Below are 27,528 nucleotides of genomic sequence, written 5' to 3'. Positions count from 1 at the left end.
CCATACTGTTTGCTGCCCCCAGGAGACCAGCCTGCATGGATTATAGAAACAGACTTTCTTGCCCTCTGATTTCTGGTTGGGTTTGACCAGTAGGGAGTCTTGGCAAGTGATGAGAGGTAGGTGAATGAGGTCAAGTATTTACTTCCCTGGCTCTCTCCATGTATGGGTGTTTTCACTACTCTAACTGAAGGTAACTGCTTCTTTCAAGGCAGCCTCCCCCACAGGAGTCTCTCCTTTTTTTACAGTAACTGCTCCCTCTCCTGTCCCTTTGAAGTTAATAAGCCCGGGTTACAGAACCATCTCTTGAGGTTCCCCTCACCTTATCAACACCTTTATGAATTGTCACTTTGTAATTAAACTTACCCTGAATTATCTTAACTTGAGCATTCCACCTGTTTCCTGTTGGTAACCTAACTAAAACAGTATTTATGCAACATTCTTTTAAGTATAGTGTTACCTGAATGCTAGGAATTTATTTATGATCAGACAAAATTACTTTATTTTTATGAAGACGTTACTATAACTGAATGGCAATTTAAAGGAAAGCATACAATTTCTGTTCTAGATTACTAAACTTATATAACCTCAATTATTTTGTAGTGAAAACCTGACTTAGAGTCTTGTTTCCTTATTTCTACAGAAGTTTACTAAAATTACAGAGTGCTTGGGAAAAACCAATCAAACAAACAAAAACAAAGACTTCTAGAGAATAGTGTTGAAATTAGTCTACTCTAAGAAGTGATGGCTCACGTCCCCTCATGGCTCATGGAGGCTGGCAGGAGAAATAGTTTCCTCAGGTAGCTAGTTGTATATCTTGGTCCTCAAACGCTGTGGAAGAACAAACAGTTGAGCAGTGGGTTCTATCAGCTATTAACATTGGATTAGTCAAGATTCTTTCATTTTGACTCTTTTTTTTTTGAGGAAGATTAGCTCTGAGCTAACTACTGCCAGTCCTCCTCTTTTTGCTGAGGAAGACTGGCCCTGAGCTAACATCCATGCCCATCTTCCTCTACTTTATACATGGGACGCCTACCACAGCACGGCTTGCCAAGCGATACCACGTCCGCACCCAGGATCCCAACCAGCGAACCCCAGGCCTCCGAGAAGCGGAACATGCGCACTTAACCACTGTGCCACCGGCCGGCCCCTCTTTCATTTTTAAAAGAGAAGAACCCAATCAGACAATTAGATTATGACTTAGGTTTAACAGAAAAGTACTTTCTTTGCTTATATAACCGGTAAGTCCAAGAATCAATGTCCAAGGCATCATGGGTCTATACATTGCTCCTTTCTGCTTTCTTCTCTTTAGTTCGTTCTGCGCATGGACTTAATTCTGAGGCGGGCTTTTTCTGTATGTCAGGCAAGGTGGCTGCTGACAGTCTTAAAAAAATATGCATGTTTATGGCATGCGATTCCATGGACATAGAGCCCCTTTCCCTTTCAAAGTTGATGCATCAGATCTCATGGAGGGACTGTGATTGGCTCTACCTAGCTCGAGTTCCCAGTTCTCAGCTGTGTTTGTGGTGGATGCAATACTTTCAATAACGAGCTTTTTTCATGTTACCAGTCCTGTGGCTAAGAAGAATCAAGTAGCGTGACTGACAGCTCTGTAGAATCATGAAATTGAAGAAGAGTAGCTATCTTAATGTCAAATATCTCTTTTAAAATCACTCAGAAAATGAGGTCTAATGTTTTTCACACGTTTGGTGGAAAAGTTAATGTTCTTGGACACCTACTTCCGGTAATGGCAAGATTGGTAATTTTGACCAACCTTGCTTCTCAAGAAAATGAAAATGCTGAATAAAATATTTAAAAATTATCCTTAAAAGCATCAAATGGCTAGTAAGTTAGAGAGAGATTTCTGAAACAACATCCCAGAAAAAGTGAGGACTGAGCAAAGTAAAAGCAGCACTTGAAACTGCCTTTGCTCGAAGGACATTTGCTGTTCTCTTAGAAGCCTCTTTGAAACTGGATTTAGGTAAGGGTTAGCTTAAGTTTCAACCTCATGAGTTGAGGGAAACAAAAATTAAAGTTGAGGACCATTCCTAAATAGAGTTTCTGATCGTCTCTCCCTTTACATGCACACACCTTAACTGGGACCTAAAGAATGAGACCCTCAGGACAAGTTTCAACACGTTGCAAATGACGAGAATCTTGCAGTTTGTGTTTTTGCACAATGACGGAATTATGACAGAAATTTATAGCCAAAAGACAATTAGAGAATCCACAAAAGTTTGGAAGTTAACAAATATGTTTGTAGATAACCCATAGGTGAAAGAAGATTTCATAAAGAAATCAGAAAGTATTTTGAATCACACAATTTATGCATACTACTTATCAAGTATGTAGGATTCTGGTAAAAGAGCATTAGAGGGAAATTTACAGCCATGAATAAATATGATAAAAAGAACACAGTCTGAAAATCTATCAGCCAAACAGACATCTCAAGATATTAGGGAAGAAACCCAACAAGAATAAAGAAAGTAGAAGAGAACCGGCCCTGTGGCACAGCAGTTGGTTAAGTTCGCATGTTCCTCTTCGGTGGCCCAGGGTTTGCCAGTTCAGATCCCAGGTATAGACCTGTGCAATGCTCATCAAGCCATGCTATGGTAGGTGTCACACATATAAAATAGAGGAAGATGGGCATGGGTGCTAGCTCATGGCCAGTCTTCCTCAGTAAAAAAAGAGGAGGATTGGTGGCAGATGTTAGTTCAGGGCTAATCTTCCTCAAAAAAAAAAAAAGTAGAAGAAAGAAAATAATAAAGATAAAAGCAGAGATTAATAAAATAGGGACCAAACATAAGCTGATTCTTTAAAAGAATTAATAAAATTGATGCAATAATCTTTTGGCTGCAAACGACAAAAGAAGAGACATATAGTCAAGGTTTTATTTCTTAAAAAAGTAAGATTTTAAAACTATTTTTATGCCTATTTTATTATTGTCTTATAAGAATCCTAACTCCTTTAGGTGTTTTGGTGAATTGCCACCTTTGTAGTTGAGTCAGAGAATCACATATGTACGTGTATGTGTTGTACAATGAGGAAAACAATAGTTATACCTTGAATACGTATATATAGATGCCTACATATATCTTTACTTATATATATCTTTATATATGTATGTCTGTATAAGTATGTGTATATATGTATATATATGTATATGTGCATGTATATACATGTGTGTGTATATATATATATATATATATGCTTTTTCCCTACAAAAGAGTGAAAAACTCTTTTTCTTTTTTTTTTCTTTTTGTTTAAAGATTTTATTTTTTCCTTTTTCTCCCCAAAGCCCCCCGGTACATAGTTGTGTATTCTTCGTTGTGGGTTCCTCTAGCTGTGGCATGTGGGACGCCGCCTCAGCGTGGTCTGACGAGCAGTGCCATGTCCGCGCCCAGGATTCGAACCGACGAAACACTGGGCCGCCTGCAGCGGAGCGCGCGAACTTAACCACTCGGCCACGGGGCCAGCCCCGAAAAACTCTTTTTCTACATATACTTCTATGATTTCTGATTCATCCTCATGCACATTGAGTCAATCTTGTTTTTTTGTCTCCTTAAAAAAATTTTTTTTTTTAATTGTGGTGAAATGTACATAACATGAAGAGCTGGCCCCATGGCTTAGTGGTTAAGTTTGGCACGCTCCACTTCAGTGGCCCAGGTTTGGTTCCTGGGCATGGACCTACACCACTCTTTGGTGGCCATGCAGTGGTGGCGACCCACATGCAAGGTGGAGGAGGATTGGCACAGATGTTAGCTCAGTTGAATGTTCCTCAAGCAAGAAGAGGAAGATTGGCAACAGATGTTAGCTCAGGGTGAATCTTCCTCAGCAGAAAACCAAAAACAAAACCCATGAAATTTATTATCTTAATCTTTTAAAAGTGTACAGCTCAGTAGTGTTAAGTTCATTTACATTGTCATGCAACCAATCTCCAGAACTCTTTTCATCTTATAAAACTGAAACTTTATACCCATTAAACAACAACTCCCCCATTCCCCACTACCCTCCAGCCCCTGGCAACCACCATTCTACTTTTGGCTCTATAAATTTGATAACTCTGATACCTCATCTAAGTGGAATCATACGATATTTGTTTTTTTATGACTGGCTTATCTTGCTTAGCATAATGCTTTCAAGGCTTATCCATGTTGTGGTGTATGTCAGAATTTCCTTCCATTTTAAGGCTGAGTAATATCCTGTGGTGTGCATTATACCATCTTTTGTTTATACATTCATCCAGTGATGGACATTTGAGTTGCTTCCACCTTTTGGTTATTGCGAATAATGCTGCTATGAACATGAGTGTCCAAATATCTTTTCATGACCCCTTTCAACTTTTTTGAATAAACATCTGGAAGTGGGATTGCTGGATCACATGATAATTCTATTTTTAGTTTTTTGAAGAAGTGCTAGACTATTTTCCGTAGTGGCTGAGCCGTTTTACATCTCCACCAACAGTACACAAGGGTTCCAATTTCTGCACATCCTTGCCAGCCTTTGCTACTTTCTGTCTTTTTGATAGTAGCTGTCCTAAAGGGATGTGAGGTTATAGTTAGGTTTTACGTCTATAGATTGAGATTGGGAATGGGCATATGCCATTTATTGGTTGGTTTGAGAGCTTGTAAAAATATTTTCAATTAGACTACTTTCCAAGGCAATCTCATAGCCTTCATTCCATGTTTCTCTTTCTAATGCACTTTTTTCTTGTCTAAACAGCTGTAATGTCATAAATTTTTGAAAAGTCCCCACTTCTAATGACTTCTTTTCCTCAGCCATGAATCTACCAGGAGCCTCAACTCAAAAATACCACAGTAAAATTAAAATTATTATGTATATATTCATATATATATATATATATATATATATATATATATACACATACACACAGACACATAAACATATGCTGCATGGATTAATAGTGGGTACAGGAATGACTCCCTCAAAGTAAAAATAAGTCAGTATTAGCACAAGAAGGGGCAAGTGTTTGACGGGACACAAAATCTACCAAAGTCTACTGCACAATGTCTCCTGTTTAGAGAAATTTTCCTTGTTCCCCACTGCCTTAAGCACTTATCTCTCTCAAAAATTTGAAAATGAGAATGAATAACATTTTCCATAGGTTAAAAGATTTAAAAAATTGATATTGCATTGGAGCTTTCTAGAAATCTACTCATGAGAACAGAGATGTAGAAAGGCCTTATGGGAGAATTGTCTCCTTATGTTCCTTTGTTACTTGACAAAGGAAAGGATACAAGACGACCCTCACACCAAACTCCACTTCATAGAGAGAGATGCCGTAGTGCAAGCATGATGTAGAGAATCAAGACTTGAAAGTTTTCACTGGACTAGTCTAACTCTGAAAGGTGTTAAAATTCCATCTCTTTCATCTCTTTCAATGAAATACTAGGAGTAATTCCACTTTCCTACGTGTAAAGTGAGGGGAGAGTAGGGCAAATTAAAGTTTCAAAGCTTCAGTTCTCCTCCTTGATAATAACTACTGAAGAAGGGCACAAGTGGAATTTTCAAAGGACCTCTGTTCCCAGTGTTGAATTCTGTGAAATGAAGCAATTAAGTGACTTGGTTAATTCTATTTATTTAAAAAATTGTCCCATTAGTTCTTCCTCATTTTCTAATATGCAAAAAAACTCAGAAATAAGGAGCTACAGGTCCTGTTCATTACTTAAGAGAAGAGCTGTTTGCCAACAACAAACGGCATTGTTGGGGGGAGAGTTTTCAAATATCAATAACTTTCATTATAAGGTGTCCCATCACACCAAACACTGTTGATGGCTTAAAATTCTTAAGAACAGGTTCAGGAATTTTGACCTTACTAATTATTTCAAAGTGGGTACAAAAGAGAGGTAAACTATTATAAAATTGTGTTTTCTACTCAAAGCACCTGAAAAGCAGTATTTGAAACTTCCTGCAGTTTGAAATAAGCAGCGTGGCTTAGTGTTTCTAATATATGAGAGAATATCACACTTGTGGGTGTATTTTCAGCTCATTTCTAGAGGACGAGTTGTAGAGCACAAAAGAGTCAACCCAGAAGGGAAATGGAAGACGTAAAGATTGAACGGTGTTCTAACTTCTGTTTACCCTACATGAAAGCTGCACATCTGTGAGCCAATTTTCTAGAGATTAATAGCTTAGAGCTGCTAACCTTGAGCTGCCCAAGGAGGGTCAGCATGGGAATATTACTGAGTAAATGGAAGAAAACAAATTCACAAACACCAGATTAAATGCAATTGGAAACAAGATGAAAGGTTCAACAATTTTTCTCGAGAGGTTTTCTCAGGAAAGATCTGGGAAAATCTGAGAAAGTCTTTCCCAAAACGTTCATAAAGTTGAAGAGAGAAATGAAGGCAGTGGTGAGAGAAGCTGGGCTGAGGATGGGAGAAAAAATGAGCCTGACAGCTCTGTGCACTTAAGATGCAGACAACTACAGTGACTTATTTTTTATGAGGTTTTCTTTGAAGGAACAAGGACATGAAGGACCAGTGGCCATTCTTTCACAATTTGCTTTTGTTTTTCTCAGAAAAAACGTAGAAAGCATATTAGGAGTTTTGATATAGCTTTTTTAAAAAAAATAAAAAATTGGATGAATGTCATAACTTCCTACTACTTTATGGCTTAACAGATCTCTCATTTTATTTCCAGGATTCAAAGAAGACAAAAACTACCAGCACAAAAATAGATTGCTATTTTCCATTTAGAAGCTACTTATTCATAGAAAGAAAGAGAGAGAGAGGTCTTTTAAAAAATCTTTAATGAAGAATTCAGATGATTTTTTCAAGGAAATGTCATATCTTACTATGTTACCCACATATCATAATGTTTTCGTCACAAGATGATCCCAATATTTAACACTAACAATTACACTGCTTTTCCTCAACACAAATTTGTTTTGCGGACTGCTTGGGGTAGAGAGAACTGTGTGAAACGCCATTTTATGAGCCCCATCTAGGGCTGTCAGTTGTTATTTTTACTTTGTTCCCTGAAATTTCAGAATGTGGATGAAGAGTGGTCAAGTCCTACAAAGTCACTGAGGAATAAATTGGAATTGATTATTTATATAAGCCAAATGAAGTCTTGCAGCTCCATACTAAAAAAAATTTTTGGTGGGAGTAGAATTTAAGAACCTCTAGTAAATCCATTTTACCAGAGTATTCTCTTCTAAAAACTAGCCTCACGGCAAAAGACTATACAGACAGTTGTGTGGAACTTAAGAAGCCCCCGCTCCTTCACTGAGCACAGCACCTCCCCTCTGAAACTGAGGAGAGAGCTTCACATTAGAAAGGAGCTCAGTTTTGGTCTTAAGAACTTGTATTTGAATAAACAAATTAAAATTATTTGTAATCAATCTTTGCTTAGTCTAATTTTACACGATAGTTTTAGCTTTCCTTTTGTTCCCCCCTATTTCAGGTTTAGTTGTTTATTTTAGGACACATTACATGAAATGCAAAACAATAAAACCATATATCTTCTGCTTTCTCTCCTCCCTTTTTCGGGCAGTTATGGCTTCCTATGGTTAGATGACAATTAGAGATTAAAGACGGTGATAGAATTAATGTAGACTGGTTTTGTTCTCCACCTGGCCTTAGCACAGATCAAAGAAGATGAATGTCCAGCCATTAGGAAGCAATTAAAACTATTGCCTCACACGGGAGTTTTTGTCCTTGTTCCTCCGTGTATATCACCAAGAACTCCTCATTTTTTTCCTCCTTCTTGTCCACATCTTAACCCAACCTTTTCCAATTACTGAGTGTAAAGAGTGTTTTATTCAGTCCTCCATATTGGCTTTGCAATCCCTCTTGGTGGACAGTTCTGGTGCCTCCTGAGCCATGGTTGAGAGGAGAGACTGAGGAAATCGTCACAAACAACTCATTTTCTAGTCTTCACTAGATGATTGACAGTGGTCAGTTATTTGTGTGGTTACCTTGTCTACTTGAATCAATCAGGATTCAACTTTTGGTTATTTTGTCCTTTGGAATCTTATCCTTCCTGATTCTTTAACTAGCTTTTAATACTAAAACAAACAATAAGCAGGACCTGGCCTCATGGCTAAGGGGTTAAAGTTCCGTGCACGCCGCTTTGGTGGCCCAGTTCGTGGTTTGGATCCTGGGTGCAGACCTATTCCACTCACTGGCCATGCTGTGGCAGTGTCCCACATACAAAAAAATAGAGGAAGATAGCCACAGATGTTAGCTCAGGGCTAATCTTCCTCAAGCAAAAAGAGGAGGATTGGCAGAAGATGTTAGCTCAGGGTGAATCTAACTTGGAAGAAAAAAAGCAAATTTAATTTTAGGTGTAAAAACTTAGGGAAGAAATAATTATGCTCCCTTAACTAATATTCTAATACATTCTATCTATCCATACCCCTAAGATACAGTGGGTTTTGTCTTAAAGAGTTACACTCATCAAAACTGGTTGGCATCTATTCTATTAATGGTTAAGGCCAGTCTTAGGGAACTTTGAGAAGTAGCTATACGATCTTTAGTGCCTCCCTCCCCAGTTTTGATTTTGACCAGCCCCTTTTCTTCTCTTGGTCTTTCTTTTCTGTCCTCACTATAGTCTTCTGTCTTCTCAAAGGCCACGCACGCCCAGCTCCCTGCTTCCACAGACACTAGTATTTTTCTCCAACAGTATTGCTGAAAGTTCTTCATATCTTTCCAGACTTTCTCTTCCTTTTGTCATCAAAGTTTTCTTCACCTCTATCCTAATATAGTCCTATCAAGTTACTGGTAAATTTAGCCAAAATTTAAACTAAATGCTAAAGGCTGATGTAAAATAGTTTATATTTATATTTTGACCTAACGGAGTTAGGAGTTGTGAATTTCAGGCCTCTGTCAGAGCCAGTGAGAAAGATATCTTTAGATAAGGTTTCTCCTACTAGAGATAATTAGATCATATCCATCTTCAAACGAACAACAGAGACGGGAGAAATGCCCTGGGAAGAGCCAAACGTGTATGTGAAGGACCTGACCCTCATCGGCCTCCGTATATTTTGCATCACTGCTTTTCCTCCGTCATCACCTCAGAGGCTTTAAAACTTTCTGCGAAACGTGATGAGGCTGTTATGGGTGGCATTCATGAGGGATGTTTCTCTTCTAGTTGGAATCTCCTTATGCTGTCTGAACTACAGAGGCCAAATTCTCTTCAGGGCTAGAATGTAGAATGTAGTATTTCATGTGCAAAATTTTCTTTTGTTATGAGACCAGATCAGTACGATATAGACTAATGGTAGTCTTAATAAAATACTTTTTAGTTCTTCACTTATAATTTTAGATGGAAACTTTCTATTTAAGACTGTGAATAGGTCATAGCTTACTCTGCTTAACTTTTCCTATAGTATTCCTTATTATGGCTAAGTTTAAGAGGGCATTTAAAATATACTACTTGAGGAAGAGACTAAGAAACAATTATTACCTGATTTTGAATCTTATATTTTAAAAAACTGTGATTTTAGTGTTACAAGCACTAGTAACTTGACAATTGCTTTATCATTTTTAACCTTAATTATAAAATATAGGTTCCCGCTAGAGCACCGATGAAGAGATTCTCACCTTTGGAAACAGAAGCGTAAGTAAAACAGTTTTTATTAACCTAAAATTCATGTTGATTAATTTGCCACACAGGCATTCATAATATGCAAAGGCTGATGAGTTCCTGACAGCAAAGGAATTATAGTTATAATGCTCCCCCCAAAAAGGAAACTGTTATTCACATGTTTTATGATTTAAAATTTTTATTTTTCCATAATGCAGTGAATTAAATTCAGCCATCATTTACTGAAGTCTGTTGCCTGGGGGCTTGGAACATTCTTGATATTTAGCAAGCAGGAAAACTAAACTAAAATTGTGACTTATGAATAATGAAACAGACAAATCTGCTCTCTCTGGTGAGATGGAAATAAATATTGTACACCTTTCCAAATATTTGTTTATTTGTCCATTTTAGTCACTCTTGCCCACAGGATTAAGTTTTTTTCCCTCCTCTCTTTTTAAATGGAAATGACTAGAAGGTGGTCCCAGTTGAGAAATGTATTTTTAGAAATACTGAGGTTTTTATTCCCTTAGTAAGCATTGTTGGCTGTTTGCAGTTATATATCTCTTTTAATAAAAAATGAATAATACATAGTAAGGGTTAATGATGATGGTTAGGCTTCTGAAGTAGGGGAATATTCTCGAATTAAAGCTTCCTTTCCTAGTGAGAAAGTGACCTAGAAACTGGGATATCTGGACTCATCAGCCTTAGGGAGGGTCAAGAGATACAAGTCATCTCTGAAGTTTGCCTTTAGGTTCCATGAACAAGTCCCAGCCGGCGGGTATATCTGATTCATGGGCTTGACATGCTTCCACCTGTCACAGAGGTGTCTTGGGGAAGCCAAGGCTGCTGCTGAGTCATCAGTCACCCAAAGGCTTGCCGTAAGCAGGCAGTCTGGAATCCTTTTCCTTAATTGTGTTTCCCGAGCTGTGTTCACTGTTATAAGCAAACATGGTTCTGGTGGCCACATTGTCTGAAAAGGCAGGCTTTCAGATCGTTTTATTTTTTTTCAGCTAGTACCTCTCCTGACTCGGGTAGTTGGTATGTTTGACAGTGTTTAAGTTCAGCCTATTTTGAAATACTGTACTTATGATTGTATGACCATATTAGGAATAAACTTCTTTTTGTATAGTCGTCTTAATATTTGAATATTTGAAGATAAGGGATGAATTCAGAAATTGAATTTCTCTTTCAGGTTTATCTTTTCTTCTTGACAAATTGGTAGCTACTCTAGAATGACTTTAAGCCAGAGCCTGAACTCTTTTCTTGCCTTGGTCAAGGTGGGATCCCCAGCCTTCAATAGGATCAGCTAAAAGGGCAATGCTGCCTGTTCCATCCCTGGAGAAGGGAGGAGACAGGGTTTTAGCTATTCCTGGGCTTAATAGTATAATATGATTATTTTATTTAGAAGACTTCCCGTATCTTAGCCGTATTCAAATATAACAGTACTGTTGGTTATGTGCTAAGTGTTTGGTACATTATTTCATTTAATACCTAAGCAGTAGTTATTATTGTTAGCATTTTTATGGATGGGGGTTCTGAAACACAGAAAGGTTTACTAATCTGCCCCAAGGTCACAGTTTGTAAGAAGTAGAGCCAGTCGCTGACCTCAGGGCTCTCTGACTCTACGACTCATTCTCTTAACCACTGTGGTGGTGACTGACAGGAACCAGACCAAAGAAAATGAGTCAAACTCTTGTTCCATCTTTTCCTGATGATTCCTCCTGGCTCTGTCCTGTAATGACCATTTTAGAAACTGAGCAGGAAATGTGCACTTCAGTGATTTCAGGGATTCTAAAATGCAACCCCCCCATTTTAACATCTCTTAAATTGGGGTATATTATCATCGCTGAGCTTTTATAATTACTAACTACCAGATAACAGTTGTGACATAGTTGTCATTGCCTTAACCAATTCATTGTTCTTCTATTTTCCTTTTATATGTATAGGATAGAGTGAGACAATAAAGAAAGTCAATGTCAAAATAAGACTAAAAGAGCTCTTTCTCTAAATGTAAAATAAAAATTTTGAATGATATGAGAGTAACTTGTTACACTTTAATTGTCAGTGCAGTGTTTTTCTTTCTTATTAGACATAAAATAGTGTGTTAAACAGCATCTTAGATTCAATAAGTTACAGTATGTGTTATGTCTCTACAATGGGCACAGATTCCATTAGTATTAAGAAGAAAAAGCACCAGTACTACATTTTTCATTGTGCGTGCTAAATTGTAAATTTCTTGCCAATTGTATCATCTTTATATCTCTCTATCATCCAGTGGAGTGCCATGCAAGTGATAGGTACTGAATAAATCTATGTTGAATTGAATGTGTATGAGACTGATTTTTTTGTGTTTCCCATAAGGGAAATTTGAAACAAGAGTTCCAGAAATATTTTAAGCAGTGTCAGCATCACTATAATTATTGTAGAACCTCCTACGATGATGACCTCCTTGAAATATCATGCTAATTTTAATGTATTCATCATAAAGAGGGGTGGCCTCCTCAAAAGGGCACAGTTTAGGAAGTCAGGAGATTTTAATTTTAATCCTGCCACAACCTTCCTATGACATTTTGGGTAAATCATTAAACCACGTCCTGAGCCATACATAAGAATAATAATTAACAGTTATCATAGCTGTTGTACATGGTCAAAGTCATTGTGACTCTAAGTGAAATTATAAATGCAAAATCGTTCTAAAAGCTTTAGAAAATGCTTACAAATATAATGCATTAAAATTTTTTATGGAGGTATAGTTGACATAACAGTATATTAGTTTCACTTGTACAACATAATGATTTGATACTTGTATGTACTGCAAAATGGTCACCACAGAAAGTCCAGTTAACATCTGTCCATCATACATAGTTACAAAAAATTTTTCTTTCTTGTGATGAGAACTTTCAAGATCCACTCTCCTAGCTACTTTCAATATGCAACACAGTATTATATAATGTATTATTGTAAATAAAACTGTCTCAATTTAGAGAGCTGGGAGTTTCCAACAGAGCCAATCAGAAGCAGGAGCCCCAGCTTGTTATGAAAATCGTCAGGACAGAGACTGTCCTACTCATTTTCTTCTTGGCACTGTTCTTGGCACAGTAAGTGTTCAGTACATGTTTGTTTAATGAGAGAATAAATTAACATAGGCAGAACAAATAACTAAAATGGGGAATATCCATAGATTTTATTCTCATAAAATTTCGTAATCATTAGAAAAGCAAGACAGACAAATGGGAATACCTCACTTCCCCTCAATTTGGCGCTAGGGTTGAAGGTCAACGTTGCTAGGATTACATGCTACTTAAAAAAAATCCTGCCCCTTTGTTCTTGATCTGATATACTTGAAATTTCTGGGCAGAAATGATACCATTTTGCATAAGAAAATTTTATTCTGGAAACTGCAACTTTCCATACTAATAGTCACTATGTAGCTAGTAAGCTGTGGAAATTGGAGTCTTATTAATACTTATTACAAATACCAATAACTGCAGGTAGAATTTTCATGTTTCAAAATTCATCATAGCAGATTTGCTCATCAATCCGGAAAAAGACACATTTAACATGACTTCGACACTTGAATCACATGTTTTAAATCATGCAAATAAGCCTGTCTCTCTCAAAGCTGTGAGCACAATTAACAAAGGCAAAGTATATATTTTTCAAAAAAAAAAGGAAAACAGAACTGATTCAGGAATATGATATGCTGCCTCTTGGTGGCACTCTTTACTCATTTAAAGCAACTTTGATGGTGAGAAAAAATGTGTTTGTAATAAAGGAAAGTGACATCCAGGGAGAATTTCAATAGTCTAATTTTAGACATAGCATTCAGGTGTTTTGGCATTCTGATAGCCCAGATCGGTTGGAGCTTGCCAGTGTGCTGGTAGGTCTAAGGAACGCCACTCAGGTTATGGAATGCATCAGGTTTGCATATAATGATGTTTTTACACTGCAAAATTTGGCATATTCGATTTAGCTCTTTCATTTTCTTTTGTCTCCATTCTGGAGGACACGGTTTTAAAAGCCTGACCAGGATATGGACAGTAAATAAACAGAATGAATGATTTTCTAAAAGAAGTTTCTCCTGTTAAAAAGAAATAACTTGGATCAGTAAAAATCCAGCAAAATAATGCATGAAAACCTTTTGGTTACTGGATGGCTAAGCCTTATTTACAAATAAGATTTAGAAAAAGGTAATCAAACAGCAGCTGTCATGAGACAGTTTATTCATTAAAGAGCATTTTTTAGGTATGCAAATTGGGGTAAATGTACACACATAACACTGAATGGAATGGGGTTGTTGTTAAGTCAGTCAGAATGCAGACTGTTAATAATGACATCCTGGCCAACTGTCACTCTTTCACGTGATCAGCCACCATTACAAAGGTTTAATTCAACATCAATCATTTTAATAGACCATTAGAAAGGAAATTGTATTAGAATATGGTCAGTAGGATACATGGGAATGGAAATTTCTGACTCTGTCTTATTCTTGCTATATATGAAAATAGTCAATGCTAACCATTTTTCAGCATTTGGATAGGGGGTGGAAAACATTAAAGACCCATGCCTATCTTCATTACAATCACAGCATCTGGGCAACAGTCCCAGCCTCCAGCATAAAGAACCTCCCAGAGCATAGCACATTATTGAGTACAGTTCAGCTTTATCAGCTGTGGCATCAATCACATTCAGAATAGTTGTATCAGGTCTCCACCCAAGCCACTCAATTATGAAAATTTGTCCAATGCAGAACTAGCATGCCATTGCATTAGAAATCCGTTTAGACAAGCTCACTGACACTAAGATACCACGTTCCCCATTTTGATATATGAAGTTCATTGAGAAGCAGCCACATATTTTAGGACATTGTTTCTCCAAGTATAGCCTGAGAATGAACACGCTTCCAGATCCTAAATGATGGCTAAAATGCACATTTCCAGGCCCTACTGAAGGAATGGGGATTAGCATGGGCTGTCACTATTTTTAACAAGTTTTCTGAGTGGTTCTTGTGCTTACTAAAGTTTAAGAACCACTGTTTGGGGAGGGGCAGCTCTTGTGACGATTTAAACATCAGACATAATTCCTGTTTTCTGCAGCACGTGCTTGCTACTGTTCATCTTAACAGTGAGAGGGTTTTTACTTCCAATCACTCTCTAGGGTTCTTTGGAAGCCGAGATTGGGATTTAGAAATTTAGAGTGTATCAAGTATCACAGAGCCAGACAAGCTTAGAACTTAAACTACAGAAGAGTATTTTGCTTGAATTTTTGGCTTACGAGAAATATACTGTTTTCACAAATAGTACGTGTCCCCCATATAAATATCCAAGGATAATGCTTAGAGATGGTACTTTCCCAGGGAACTAACATTTGTTGACCATCTACTCTGGGACACATCCTCTACATTGTGATCTTCCAATTACCCCAAAGTTACCCTCTTCAATCTCCTATTCATCTATTGCAGGAAATGCTGTGCATGAATCATCATGGAAGCGTGATAAAGGCCGTGGTGGGGATGTTTTGCTCACTGTTAATGAGGTTGTCTTGGGGACATTTGAAGTATTATTGTTAAGATGCGCTTTGAAGACTGTTAAGGATCTCTGCCCCATCTTTAACTGTGTCTTTTTCTACTTTGAAAATCTTGTGTCTTGTGGGGTATTTTTAGATGTTTTCACAGGCTGTGCTCTTATCTTTCATTCCATGAGCTCACAACAATAAAATATGGCCTTGAACCAAAAAGTTCAATCATGTACTTCACCTATAGGATTTCCATCATAGCATTTCGTCAGCTAGTATAGAAAATTTATGTAACTGAACAGGCGTGCTTTGTATGCTAAATGTGCCAAAACAGTCAAAAGGGACACATAATTTTGAATCACAGAATCCAATTTTAAGTCTTATTTCTTAATCCTGTATTTCTAGGAGGATATTCTATTGAAATGTGAAACTTAACAAGAGTAATTATCATTTCAACTTCTTAATCACCATGAGGGTCCATGATAACGCTGCTGGTACCCCAGAAAGGCAGCCAGGGAGTCATGCAGATCACACTGAAAAGCTCCTTTTTGATTCCTACCAGAAATTAATTTCATGAGGCCCATTGTGTGATGGGAGTGGATGAGAGAGCACTTCTAGGTTCATCAACATTCTATTCTGCACCCACAACTTATTGATATGAAAACCATGCTTCTAACAATTGAGACTATTTGCTCCTATCATTTTTCTTTAAGGCTCGCATACTGATGGTGGTAGGGAAATAGCTTCCGTTATTTCAACTCTTGCTTGCTAATGAGTGTCTAAAAGTGGTTTGAGAGTAGTGAACAAGATCTCTCAAAAATATAGCCACTTTTGAGGCTATAGTAAATAGTAAATATCATCTATTAATTGTGGAATTTTAGAATCGAAATGGGCTATAGAGATCGTGTTGCTCAAACCCCTTATTTTACAGAAGAGGAAACAAGTTTAAAGAAACCAATTTTATTTTCACTGTAAAATCAAATTTACAGCTTTGCATAATAAAATGCTAATATGAACTGCACAGGAATGAATAAAACTGATCGTTCGGGCTTCACTTCATGGTTGAAAAGTCTCAAGCTGCTTTTCATTTTGTTTTATTGTCTTTTAACTTCTTTCTATAATCATTTATACTTAATCGACATTTCCCTAAATGTGATATCAATGAAAACCATAGTTTTCTCCAGTTGTTCCTATATTAGGAAATAATTTTTTCCCGGACAATATACATTTATTCTGATGATCATAAAGGGAACTGCATAATAATATTCACCATAATACACCGTAATACTTCTCACAGATTTCTTTTAGTATATTCTGCTTATCCTTGTCTTGGACTGAGAGAATTTGACTTTGAAGAGTTGATTGCTTAAGAAGTTCATCTGTTGATGGTGCTCTGGCTGTGCTCTTGGTGTTTCTGACAGTCCCTGAAAGAAATGGGTGAAGAGAGGTGAAGGCAGAGGCATGAACTCATTAATAGAGAGCTTATGTTGATTCCTTGGTGTGGCTGCATTGGGCTTAGCTCTGCAAAGGGCTGAGCTGGGGGGATTGCAAAGGATAAGCACAGACACGGTGAGTGACGGGGAAATCACAAGTTAGAATTCCTTCTATTTAGCCTCTGCTATGTGGCACACAGCAAACAGGCTGTGAGTCTTGTTTCTCTCCTTTGCCTTCCCCAACGTAGTCACTTACAGACCCTTGCCACTTTTTTCTTCAGTGGGTCGTTTGCATTTATCTCTCTTCAATAAAATATTCTTCTCTGAAAGAATGTTGGAGATCCTCCTGTTCAACCACATATCCATGACGAGAATCACTTCTATAGCATTGTTGATAGATGATCGTCCAATTTGCACTTGAATATTTCTTATACTAAATAACTTACTACTTTTACAAGAATTTTGTTTTATTGTTGGACTACTCTAGTTGTTAGAAATTCTTTCACTCGTATTTATGGTGAAAATCTTTTCCTCTATAATGTTTAACCTTTGATCTTAACTATTTTTATACTTATTCAAAATAAGTATAATCCTTGTTTTACGTATAATTCATCATCAAGCATTTACAGTCAGCTGTTATGCCCCATACTTCCCCTAACACACATGTAGATACACACATTTCCCTTCTCCAGGCTAAACATCCCCAAATTCTTCATGTGACATAGTGGTTTACGGCCATTTGTCAACCTGGCTACCTCTTGTGCCTTTATCACAGAGTATCAGCCTCTCCCTCATAATATATGTGAACTGAACACAGTGATTTTCCTTGACCTGGAGATTATATTTCCAAGTCTCAGGCTGAGATTGCAATGGGTTGTTTGCTTTTTGTGGTAGGAGTGACACACTCATTTTGGTCTTAGAGTCATCTGGCCACTCACCCTCCTTCATATAAACTTTTGAATCCACATGTCCTCATTGTGTAGTTTCACAGCTAATTTTTGAATGTTAGATTCATAGTTGTTTCATTTCACTATCAGTCCTTTACCTTTTGAAAAAATTTTAAGTTAATTCTATCAATCAGCATAGTAGTAATTTGTCCCAGCTTTGTGCAACATGAAGATCCGAAAAGCATCTCTTCATCCAGGTGGAACACGGGAGCTTGAAGGACAGCGCCTGTGGCACAATCACAGAGAACTCTCTGTAGCTTGATCAGCCATGAACCCACATAACTGTGTTGTCGTCAGCCCCACATCTACTGTTACAAGACTTGTCAAATCGCTTGTCTATGCCAAGACACTCTGCTCCTTTTACTGTTCTCATCATTTAGAGCTGCTCTCTGCCTCTGGCTCCTCATTTATTCATAGTTTGCTGTAACATATTCATGTATAGTCTTCCTGGCTTAGGCACTTTACCATCTATGTTCTCTAGAATTGTTGGAATTGTTTTCTTAAATACCATTCTTTAGCAAGTCATTGAACAAGGGTCACAATATAATGTCCTCGGAACTCAGGCATTTTTGCTTCCTCTTTAAAAAAAATATTAAAAATTAAATGTTACAATTGTGTGGGCATAAAGTTAGTTTTTTGAACTTGAAGTTAGTTTCTTCTTTGCATTTTAAAAAGAAATTAAAACATTATGGGCCTCAGCATGGTGCCAACTGTGCCTAATGGATAAAGCAGCCAGACGTTGACGTCTAACATCACGTTCATGCTCCCAGACCTACCATGATACATCCTCCATTACTTTTCCTTCCTTAGTACATCTATCTAATGTTTTCCTTGAGTGTACTGAAATCTGGTCCCTGTAAGTTAGACGGTCTACACCCTGACATCTCTCATCACCAATTCTGCTTCTTTCACATGCCATGGCACATTACGTAACAGCTGTGCATTTAGTAGTTGTTCAATACATAATTATTGGAAAATTTTATTTCTTTTTATTAAATAGAATAAAAATTTCACTTTGATATTTAGTTTAGAATTAATTAATTGATTAATAATTTATTATCATCGTTAGCAGTTAATACAGATTGCATGGTGTCACTATTATCAACTTCTAAGTGCCTGATGAAGTTTTCTTCACTAAATAAAAAAATTTTAATGTCTTCTCTTATTCATATGTGTAGTATAAATTCAATGGAAAATTTTGAAAAGCATTGAAAGTTATATAGAAGAAAATGTAAGTCACTCAGAATTCCATCACAGAGAGAAAAAAATGTAATTATTTTGTTCTATCTCTTTCTAGGCATTTTATGCATAGACATTTATACTTTTAATAAAATCATACTATTACACTCTTTGTATTCTATTTTTCACTTAGCAGTATACTGAAAACGTTAGCCCTGTTACTAATTATTCTACTGGGCTATGATTTTAATTCCTGAATTATGTTTCTTTTCTGAATACACCATAGTTTATTTAACCTATCATCTATTTTGGGGGCATTTACGTTGTTTCCAATTTTTAGGAGGTTATAGTCAGGTCTACTGATTTTATTTATTTGTTCTTTGTTATTCTTTCATTGCTGCTGAAAAATTCAGGATCTTGACAGGTGGTGGTAAATGAGCAGTTTGACAAATGCAGTAATTATCCTCATCAATGTTTCTGGGTGTGTTGTATTTTTAAATGTAGGCTTTAAGAGCTAGATTATTTTGCCTTGAATTAAAGATATATGATGTGATACAAAGGAAAACTAGAAGCTACTGTTACAAAAACTAAAGTTTTTGTTGGTTTGAACCTTTTAAAAATATTACAATAATAATATTATGTCAGTGAAAGTCTAATCTGCTTATAATGAATGAACTGGTTTCTCAAAACGACTCTAGCTTCTCTTATAGTTTCAACATTGGAGAAGCTGTTTATTGCTTTGTATGCTTTATCTAACAAATATTGCTTAAGAAACTAAAAAGGAAAAAACCCAGCAAAATTACAAGATATATCACGGTTTGGAAGTGCAGTGTGAGAAATCTCTTCTATTAGGCATTGTCTACCATTTGAAGAAGAAAGATGGGTTGATAAAAGCTATTAAAAACTGGAATTAATGCATATTTTATGAACTCTACAACATTAAGGGGAAGATTAAACTTAAAGGTGGCCATTTCAGGCTTTACACAGCAGTTTATAATTTTATTTTCATTCCTTCAAGTAACGTGGGTGTAATGCCAGCAGACCAATTATGTTCTAGAGATGAAATAACCATCTTCAGCAGCTTGGCAACCAAGGATCTATTGTCTAGAAATCTTCGTGTTGTTTATACTGTAAAATAGCTCAGGCATCTGCTTTTTCATCCTGGCCTCATTCCGCTGGTTCCCAGTGTCCACAGGCCCATGTATCCACCTGAGTATCCACCATAGAGCTCAAAAGATGTCTTACATTCTCTTGCAAAGCATTCTTTCCTAAATAGAAAGTTATAGCCATGAATAAAGGTAAAAGAGCCGCAAAGATAATTATATGAATGAATTAATCCAGACACTGATTTGTACTACAGGCAAATAAGGACAGCAATGTCTTCCCACATAATGTGAACATAATTTTGTTTCTTTATAATGTATTCAGACATCAGTCACATCTTTCAACACTGCAAAGTGCCACTCTTGTTAAATAACTTCTTCCACTCATAAATCAGTCTTGTGCACCTTTCCTCAAGGATATAATCTATGAAGAAATTGTTGGATGGAATGTAGAATTGTAGACATAAAAACAAAGGTAAAATAGGGTCATTTAACTACAAAGAGTAACGAAGTTGTAGATTTTGCATTTTGCTTCTAGTCCCAGGTCAAGAAGTTGTTTCAGTGAAGTGGGACAGTCTCATGACAAAAACATGTGCAGTAGATACAACATGGCAATGAACTGGATAGATACTTTAGGGGTGGGTAGGGGTGGGTTTTAGGGGAGAGCAATTTGAATATCAATCAATGATGCTGTGTTGATATGAAAGTGTTTCATTTAACGCATAAACACTTGCTAGTCAATTTAAAAGGATAATAAAAACAATACCAGTTGTTACTTATCAAAAGTCTACATATCTCAGCTAGACTGTTTACATACATGTTATCAAATCTTTGTAAAAAACATACAAAGTGCTGTTATTATTAAAAATTAAAATAATTAAAAACTAAGGCTGGCAGGAAGTGAGGGGAAGGCTAAGCTGGCCGAGGTGATATGTGATCTGCCTTCTGTCTAGTTGGAAAGACTACATTCTTTCCAACACACTGTGTAATAAGTGGGCAGCCACTTTTCTGCTGTGGTTGTTACTGAATAGGCTCTGAAGTCTGTAGTCTCCATCTGATAACCTCCATGACTTTTTGGATTTGCTTGCCAACTGTAGAGTAAACTCTTAGGTACCCACAACACATTCTATTCTCTCATGACTAAGTTGGCATGATTGATTATGACAGGCTCTTGCTAGTGAACAATTTTAGCATTGCTCTGTGGGTTGCCAAACCTCTGGCAATGGTAAGGGGTGCCCAGAGGGTAATCTTTGAGTTTGTGGAACACCTTGTAGTCAAAACTCCGAAGCCCATATCATTGATAGAATAATCGTTTGGGTGGGTCCTTTTTATACTATATATCCTAGGCTGCCCTCTGGAGAGTTATTAACCATCATTAAATACATAATTTCCTTCTCCTAAGGCACACTTTAGGGAGTTGCCCCTATAAGAACCAGCTTCATCATGAATCAATGCTTGTAAATCTATCTATCATGTGTTTGTGCATGCATGAGCGTGTGTGTCGTCAGATTTTCAGGCCATATTTTTAATCACTGTTTGCTTATGCCTTCTGAATGGCAATTATGGCAGCATTTTTAACCCCAGCTACAATTTCTCTGGAAGATTTCAGCCTGTTTTAAAGGGTCTCCCTGAGATCCTCCAAAGTGATTTCTATATATGATCCAGTGCCAACACTTTAAATCTGACTCTTCTAATCATTTGTTCAAAATGTGAAATTTCTCTGATCTATTTTTACGTGATGGGCAAAAATCTTGAGATTTGATTTTCGTTTACATAGATTGTGACTTTTGGCAAATTGCTTACTTCTTATCCTTGGTTTCCTAATCTGAAAAGTGGGGAAAATAATAGAATCCACCTTTGTAGATTATTTTGAGGATTAGAGTGAATAATATAAAGAATGCAGGGGCCAGCCCTGTGGCCGAGTGGTTAAGTTCGCACGCTCTGCTTCGGTGGCCCAGGGTTTCACTGGTTTGGATCCTAGGCGTGGACATGGCACTGCTTGTCAGGCCACGTTGAGGCGGTGTCCCAGGTGCCACAACTAGAAGGACCCACAACTATAATATACAACTATGTACTGGGGGATTTGGGGAGAAAAAGCAGAAAAAAAAGAAAAAAAGAATGCAAGGTTCCTTGCTCAGGCTTAGCCATAGGAAACACTCAATAAATGTTAGTTATTATTAGTCTCCAGAAGCATGAATTCCCTCCATGTTCTCTTGTTTCATCAGTACCATTCATCATCTGCACCATTCAATTAGTACAGATGATGCTAATGAGAGAAAGAGGAGGCCCTAGAGTGAAGGCTATAGTAGATGGTGGGAAGAGAAAGGGTGACAGGAGAAAAGGAAGACAGGAGGGAGTAAAGGAGGGAAGGAGAGAAGAAGAGAGAAGGGGAAGGGAGGGGAGGAGAGGAAAGAAGAAAAGAGCAGAGAGGAGGAGGAGAGGAGGAGGAGAGAGGGAGGAAGAGAGAGAGTGAGCAGGTGTTTTGGATACAGAGAGGGGGAAGCAGGCTGCAGGCAAACATGAGATGGTGATAGAGGTTGAGTTTCCTTTATCTTCTATTTTCAAAATTTAGTGTATTGCGAACTGTTTTAAAATGGTTTATTCCATCTATATCTTTTTCTCAAGGTGGAATTTTCTTGTGGTTTGCATATGGCTACAGTGGAAAAGGGAAGAGAAAGGAGTGCGAATATGGGCAAGGTAGCTGTCTCTCTCCAGTCCTGAGTTTATTTCCTCTTCTTCATTCTTGAACTACCAGCTTTGTCGTGTAGGGGAGCGGAGAGAGAAGGGCATGGTGTTGCTCTTTCATTTCCAGTCCCCGCTGGTCAAAGATGCATTCAAGACTGGAGAGAAGTTTCGTGTATATAACTTATTCCCTATGCAATCCTAGCCATAGTCCATCACTTCTCCATTCCAAATTTTGTTTTTTTGTGTGATTTTGTGCATATGTGTCTGATGGGTGGGTGCAGGCTATTTGGTTTTCAGAAAAATTGGGAGACCTATATTGAGCCAGGAAAATTGAGAAATCATCTACTTGTGATTTAGCAAGTGAGAAGAGTTCTGTAAAATGAAAATGTGTGATTGCTTTTTTATTCAAGATAATGGCTGTTTCATGGCTAGGGCTTAAAGAAAATATTTATTGTGCTGACTTCTTTATAGAAAAATTGGTTGCAACCAAACCATAAAAGCCCTCTAATAATAGGCTACCTGCCAGGACTCAGGGATCTTCAACATACAGAGCTTTATCTTGATCTATTGCTTGGAGGGTTTGATATTTTCACAACCTGTAATGATCCATCTTATTATAACTGATTACACTGGACTGCCTAAGTCCCAGTGGATTACAACCTCATGAAATGGTATATAATCAGTTTGATGAAGCATAACTGGCATGTCACCGTATAATAGGCTACATCTTATGTATTGGAAGCTGGACCATTAAAAATAAATTTCACTCTTGAAGGCTTATATACTCATTTCTTTTCGTGAGTCAACACACTGCAAAAATTCCTTTGTACTTTGTTAAAGGCTTGTGTAATTTCTGCATATTTGTAGTTAGATTTTTATTATTTTAGTAAACATTTAATGTGTTTTTAAAACAAAATAACATTTAAAAGATTGGAGTAACCAGTTAAGAGAATTGTCTGCTTTATCTTTTTGTTTCATTTAAGAATTTAAAGTTATATTTGTAATTTCTTCAAATCAAATACAGGAAGTTTCAGAGTTCATCTGATCGCCTGATCAGAGGCTGATTCCTGGTGCCCTTGTTAACGTGAGATTTCTTTTTTGAATCCAGATTTTTGTCCTTTGTTTCTAGGATATTTGAAGAATGACATTTTTGTGCAATTAAGTCTCATCATCTGTGAAATGTTGTCACAGTGGCTCCAGTTGAGGTTGAGTAGAACAAACTGTTTTACAATATTACGTGTGATACTATGCCAGCAAATCAGCTTAGAACATGATGCATAACATTGCTTTCAGCAAAATTTTATTGCCAGTTCTAGTAATAGTCGGTACTCATGAAGATAGAAAATTAGATAGTTACTGTTCAATCTGAACTTTTATGAGCTCCTAAAAAAGTAGCTCATAAATGTACAAAAACGGAGAATTTTACCCCTTAGCTTGTGAGACAAAAAGAACAGCAAGAGACCAACTAATATCTGTAGCAGGCAAGGCCAGAGGATGTTTAAGCTCAAAGTGTCCTGAGAGCCCTTATTGTCTACAGCTCATATGGTCACTTTATTGTCTTCCGTATTTGTATATGTAATTTTCCCAAGGATTTTTAGAGTAAGCCCATCCAAGCCAGAATGCGTACACAGCGCAGTCAACAAACTCCACCTGCATGTTGAACATATGTCGATATTGTGATTTTATTAATTTCATCCTCGTAAAGTGGTTTCATGTGCAGTATGATCTTACTGAGTTTTTATTGTTGCCTTAGAAGTCCCATTAAAGTCAATGAGAGTTGTGATCTCATGCCAGTGTCTTAACAGCACTACTGTGCCTGGGACTGAGTAGACAGGAAAAACGGAGGAATGACAAGAGCAAAACCTATAATATCCTATGTCTTATAAGTAATCTTATTCCAGTGACACTAGAAGTGTATATTTCATGTTTGGTTTTTCCTCTTTTTGGAAAATAAAAAATGCATTTTAAATGGATTTGAATCTTGAATTTGGCTCATTATTTTGCTTATTTAAATCCAGATTGATTTACTTTTGCTTATGTGACAGTGTGTCAATTTTTTCTACAGTGCATTATTGAGTTTCCCAAAATAGTGGCTGTGCAGATGGTATTTCACATTTTCTTTCGGTATTATAATGCCTTAAAAATCCATAAACCAAAATATAGATTTGATAAATGATAGAATATTCCTGTTTAAATTCCATTTCATAGAGCTTTCTCTTGTGATCTATGATTTTAACCAGCTGATTGTTGTTTCAGCTTTCTTGCTTCAAATAGGTAACTCCCATCGTCTGACCCAATAGCATAACAATAGCTGCGACCACTTCTGATATTGATTTCTCGAGATGCTTTCAAGCGGCTTTCTGAAATGAAGTGTCATTGGGGGTTAAAACATGCTGCCTCTATTCCTACCACGAATCAAGCCTTCAGAAGCCGAAGCTGGAACCACAAACCAGATTTCTTGTTTCTCTTGATGTTTTTGAGAGAGTGAGAACAAAGAGCAAGAAAAGACAAGAGATGGGTCTGAGTCAGCAAAAGACAGACAGGGATCAGCAGAGGACACCAGCGTGCTGCAGATGGGTAATGAGCGCCCTCCTACTGACCAAGTGCAGAGGGGCGAAAGAATTGAGTTTCAATCCATGAGTGGTGGTAGACACATGACATTGTCATTTTGATTTCCCAGTGGTTTCTTGATGGGTCTAAGCTACTTGAACCATTGTAAAAACCAGTGTGAAAATAATTTCTATGTGGAAGTGATGGGAGTTAAAGAATCAATAGTAATAATATTTATAGTTAAAGTTCTTTAGGAGCTTATTATTTTCATGAGATTTAAAAAACTGTTTCACGTGTTTACTAATCTAATCTGTATGATAATTCCAAATGGTAGCTACTATTGTGCCAGTTTTACGGAGGAAGAAACTGAGGCACAAGAAGGATAAATAACTTAACCAATGTCAAGCAAGTACTTTAGGTCAGAGCTTGGTATTAATCCCAGAAATTCTGACTACAAAGCCCGAGAGATCAACTTTGCACTTGACCGTCTCTGTGCCTGCAGGACTAGGAGCAGAGCAGAATGTCTGATCATTTCAAACACCTTAAAGGTTAATTCCAGCCCACGTGCCAAGACCAGGCCTTTGCCAAATGACCGCATCAGAAACAATCCATGTTGGTGCTGCTCTTGTAGATTCTGTCCTATTGCTTTGTGCAATCTCCACATTTGCATCCTTTTCTAAGTTCTGATATTCTTCCATCTAAAACAATTATCTTGTTTTTGTATTTGTTATTCTGATTGCTTGGGAAAAATAAAGTTTTGGGTATCAAAAGGCAAAAAAAATAAATAGATAAAACATTTTCTGTCATGATATAACATCTTATATGCCACTTAATGTCCTTCCTTGTGCACTGATGTTAGATAACTATAGCCAAAGAGAAGTAGGGAATCGTGGCAATGCTCTGAAGTTTTTCAAGGGGAAAATTTCAAGGAGGATTAGATCTATTATTCAAGTAAATTGTTAAAGTTTTATGTTTTACTTATTTCTGGTTGAGCTGAACTGGTTTTTGACTTTTACTATGTATATGCAGTAGTTAGGTCTCTGAAGGAAAAAAAAAATGAATGGGTGACTTGGTTAACTATTCATACAACCCAGTCAGTTGCTTTCCTTGTGCTGTTCTTCAAACATCCGGAAGGCACTTGCCTCATCCACCACTGTTTTCTCATCTCTTTCACATTTTTTCCACCGCATATAATTCCTTCACTGACCTTACTTGAGATTTACTTCTGAATATATGTGTATAAAATAAATACTCATATATTCAATCTTATTGCGAATCATATACAAGTCTTCTTTTATTTATGAGAAGGTTCATTGGTAATTATAGGCACATTGGTAGTCGTTTTTATATATATTTAGTGAAAACTACAAGGAGAAAAGTTATAGATTTATCAAATACTTAGAGTATTAAATGTAAAATTTTAGAGTATAATTAAGGTTCAAAAGAGTGGAGATACTTTTATCTTTATCGTCTTTAAAGATATTTTTATTATGTAACATTTTTTTAGAGATACAGACCACTTGAAATGCTAAGATAAAGAACATTTGAAAGTTTCAGAAGAGTACAAAAGAGAAATAAATTTTACCTATATGCCTTCAATTTCAACACGGGAAGAGAACTGCTAATACACTGTTTATGTATGGTCTTCCAGCCTTTTTCTTATGTATATATATATGTATATATATGAACAAAATATATGCATAAGAAAAACAATATTATAAAATAATTGCAGTTTTTAATCTTATTTTTTCTCTTTTGAATATGTGAAAATATTTTCTCATGTTGAATATTCTTCCGTAATAGCATTCTTAACCTCTCTTATAACTGGGTCTACTCTGGTAGACTATTATTATGGATTGATTTGTGTACCCCCAAAAAAGATATATGGAATTCCTAACACCCATTGCCTCAGAATGTGACTTTGTTTGGAGATAGCGTCTTTCCAAGATAATCAAGTTAAAATGATGTCATTAGGGTGGATAATCCAATACGACTGATGTCCTTCTAAAAAGGGGAAATTTGGTGACAGACATACACACGGAGAACACCAAGTAAAGGTGCAGCCAGAGATTGGGGTGACGCTTCTACAAGCCGAGACATGCCAAAGATTGCCAGCAGCCACAAGAAGCTCCGGGAGAGGCAGGGCCCAGATTTTCCTTCAGAGCCCTCTGATGACACAGTTGGCTGACGCCTTGGTCTTGGATTTCTAGTCTCCAGAACTGTGAGGCAATACATTTCTGTCCTTCAAACCACTCAGTTAGCAGTACTCTTTCTGGCAGCCCTAGCAATCGAATACGCTTATGGACCTCTTTTCAGAATAATGTTTCTTAGTCTTCTAAAAAATACCTACAATTTAAAAAGAAACTAACTATGTTTAAAAACAGTTATTAAAATATTAGAAACATTTTGTGATGTTCTAACAATTAACATACTGTGATATTATAGCAATTAACATAGTTACTAATAATATTAACTATGGTCTCCCAGGAAGTCTAATAGCTGTCATAATTTAAAAGTAGTGATGGCTGTATGAGTTATCTGTGACAACTATAAAGTGATATGAAAATA

The 27,528-nt window shown here is 36.9% G+C and overlaps 1 long non-coding RNA gene across 1 annotated transcript; it reads left to right on the top strand.

The window, feature by feature from the left end:
* On the top strand, window positions 1-27,528 carry LOC139076842 (uncharacterized). Its single transcript, XR_011528848.1, has 3 exons — window positions 1-116; window positions 9,533-9,582; window positions 24,667-27,528. It is a non-coding gene; the product is annotated as an uncharacterized lncRNA (long non-coding RNA).

This window comes from Equus przewalskii, chromosome 17 (genome assembly GCF_037783145.1).
Source record: "Equus przewalskii isolate Varuska chromosome 17, EquPr2, whole genome shotgun sequence".
NCBI lineage: Eukaryota > Metazoa > Chordata > Mammalia > Perissodactyla > Equidae > Equus > Equus przewalskii.
The sequence above is the reverse complement of the archived record's forward strand: the minus strand, read 5'-3'. Positions and strand labels throughout refer to the sequence as shown.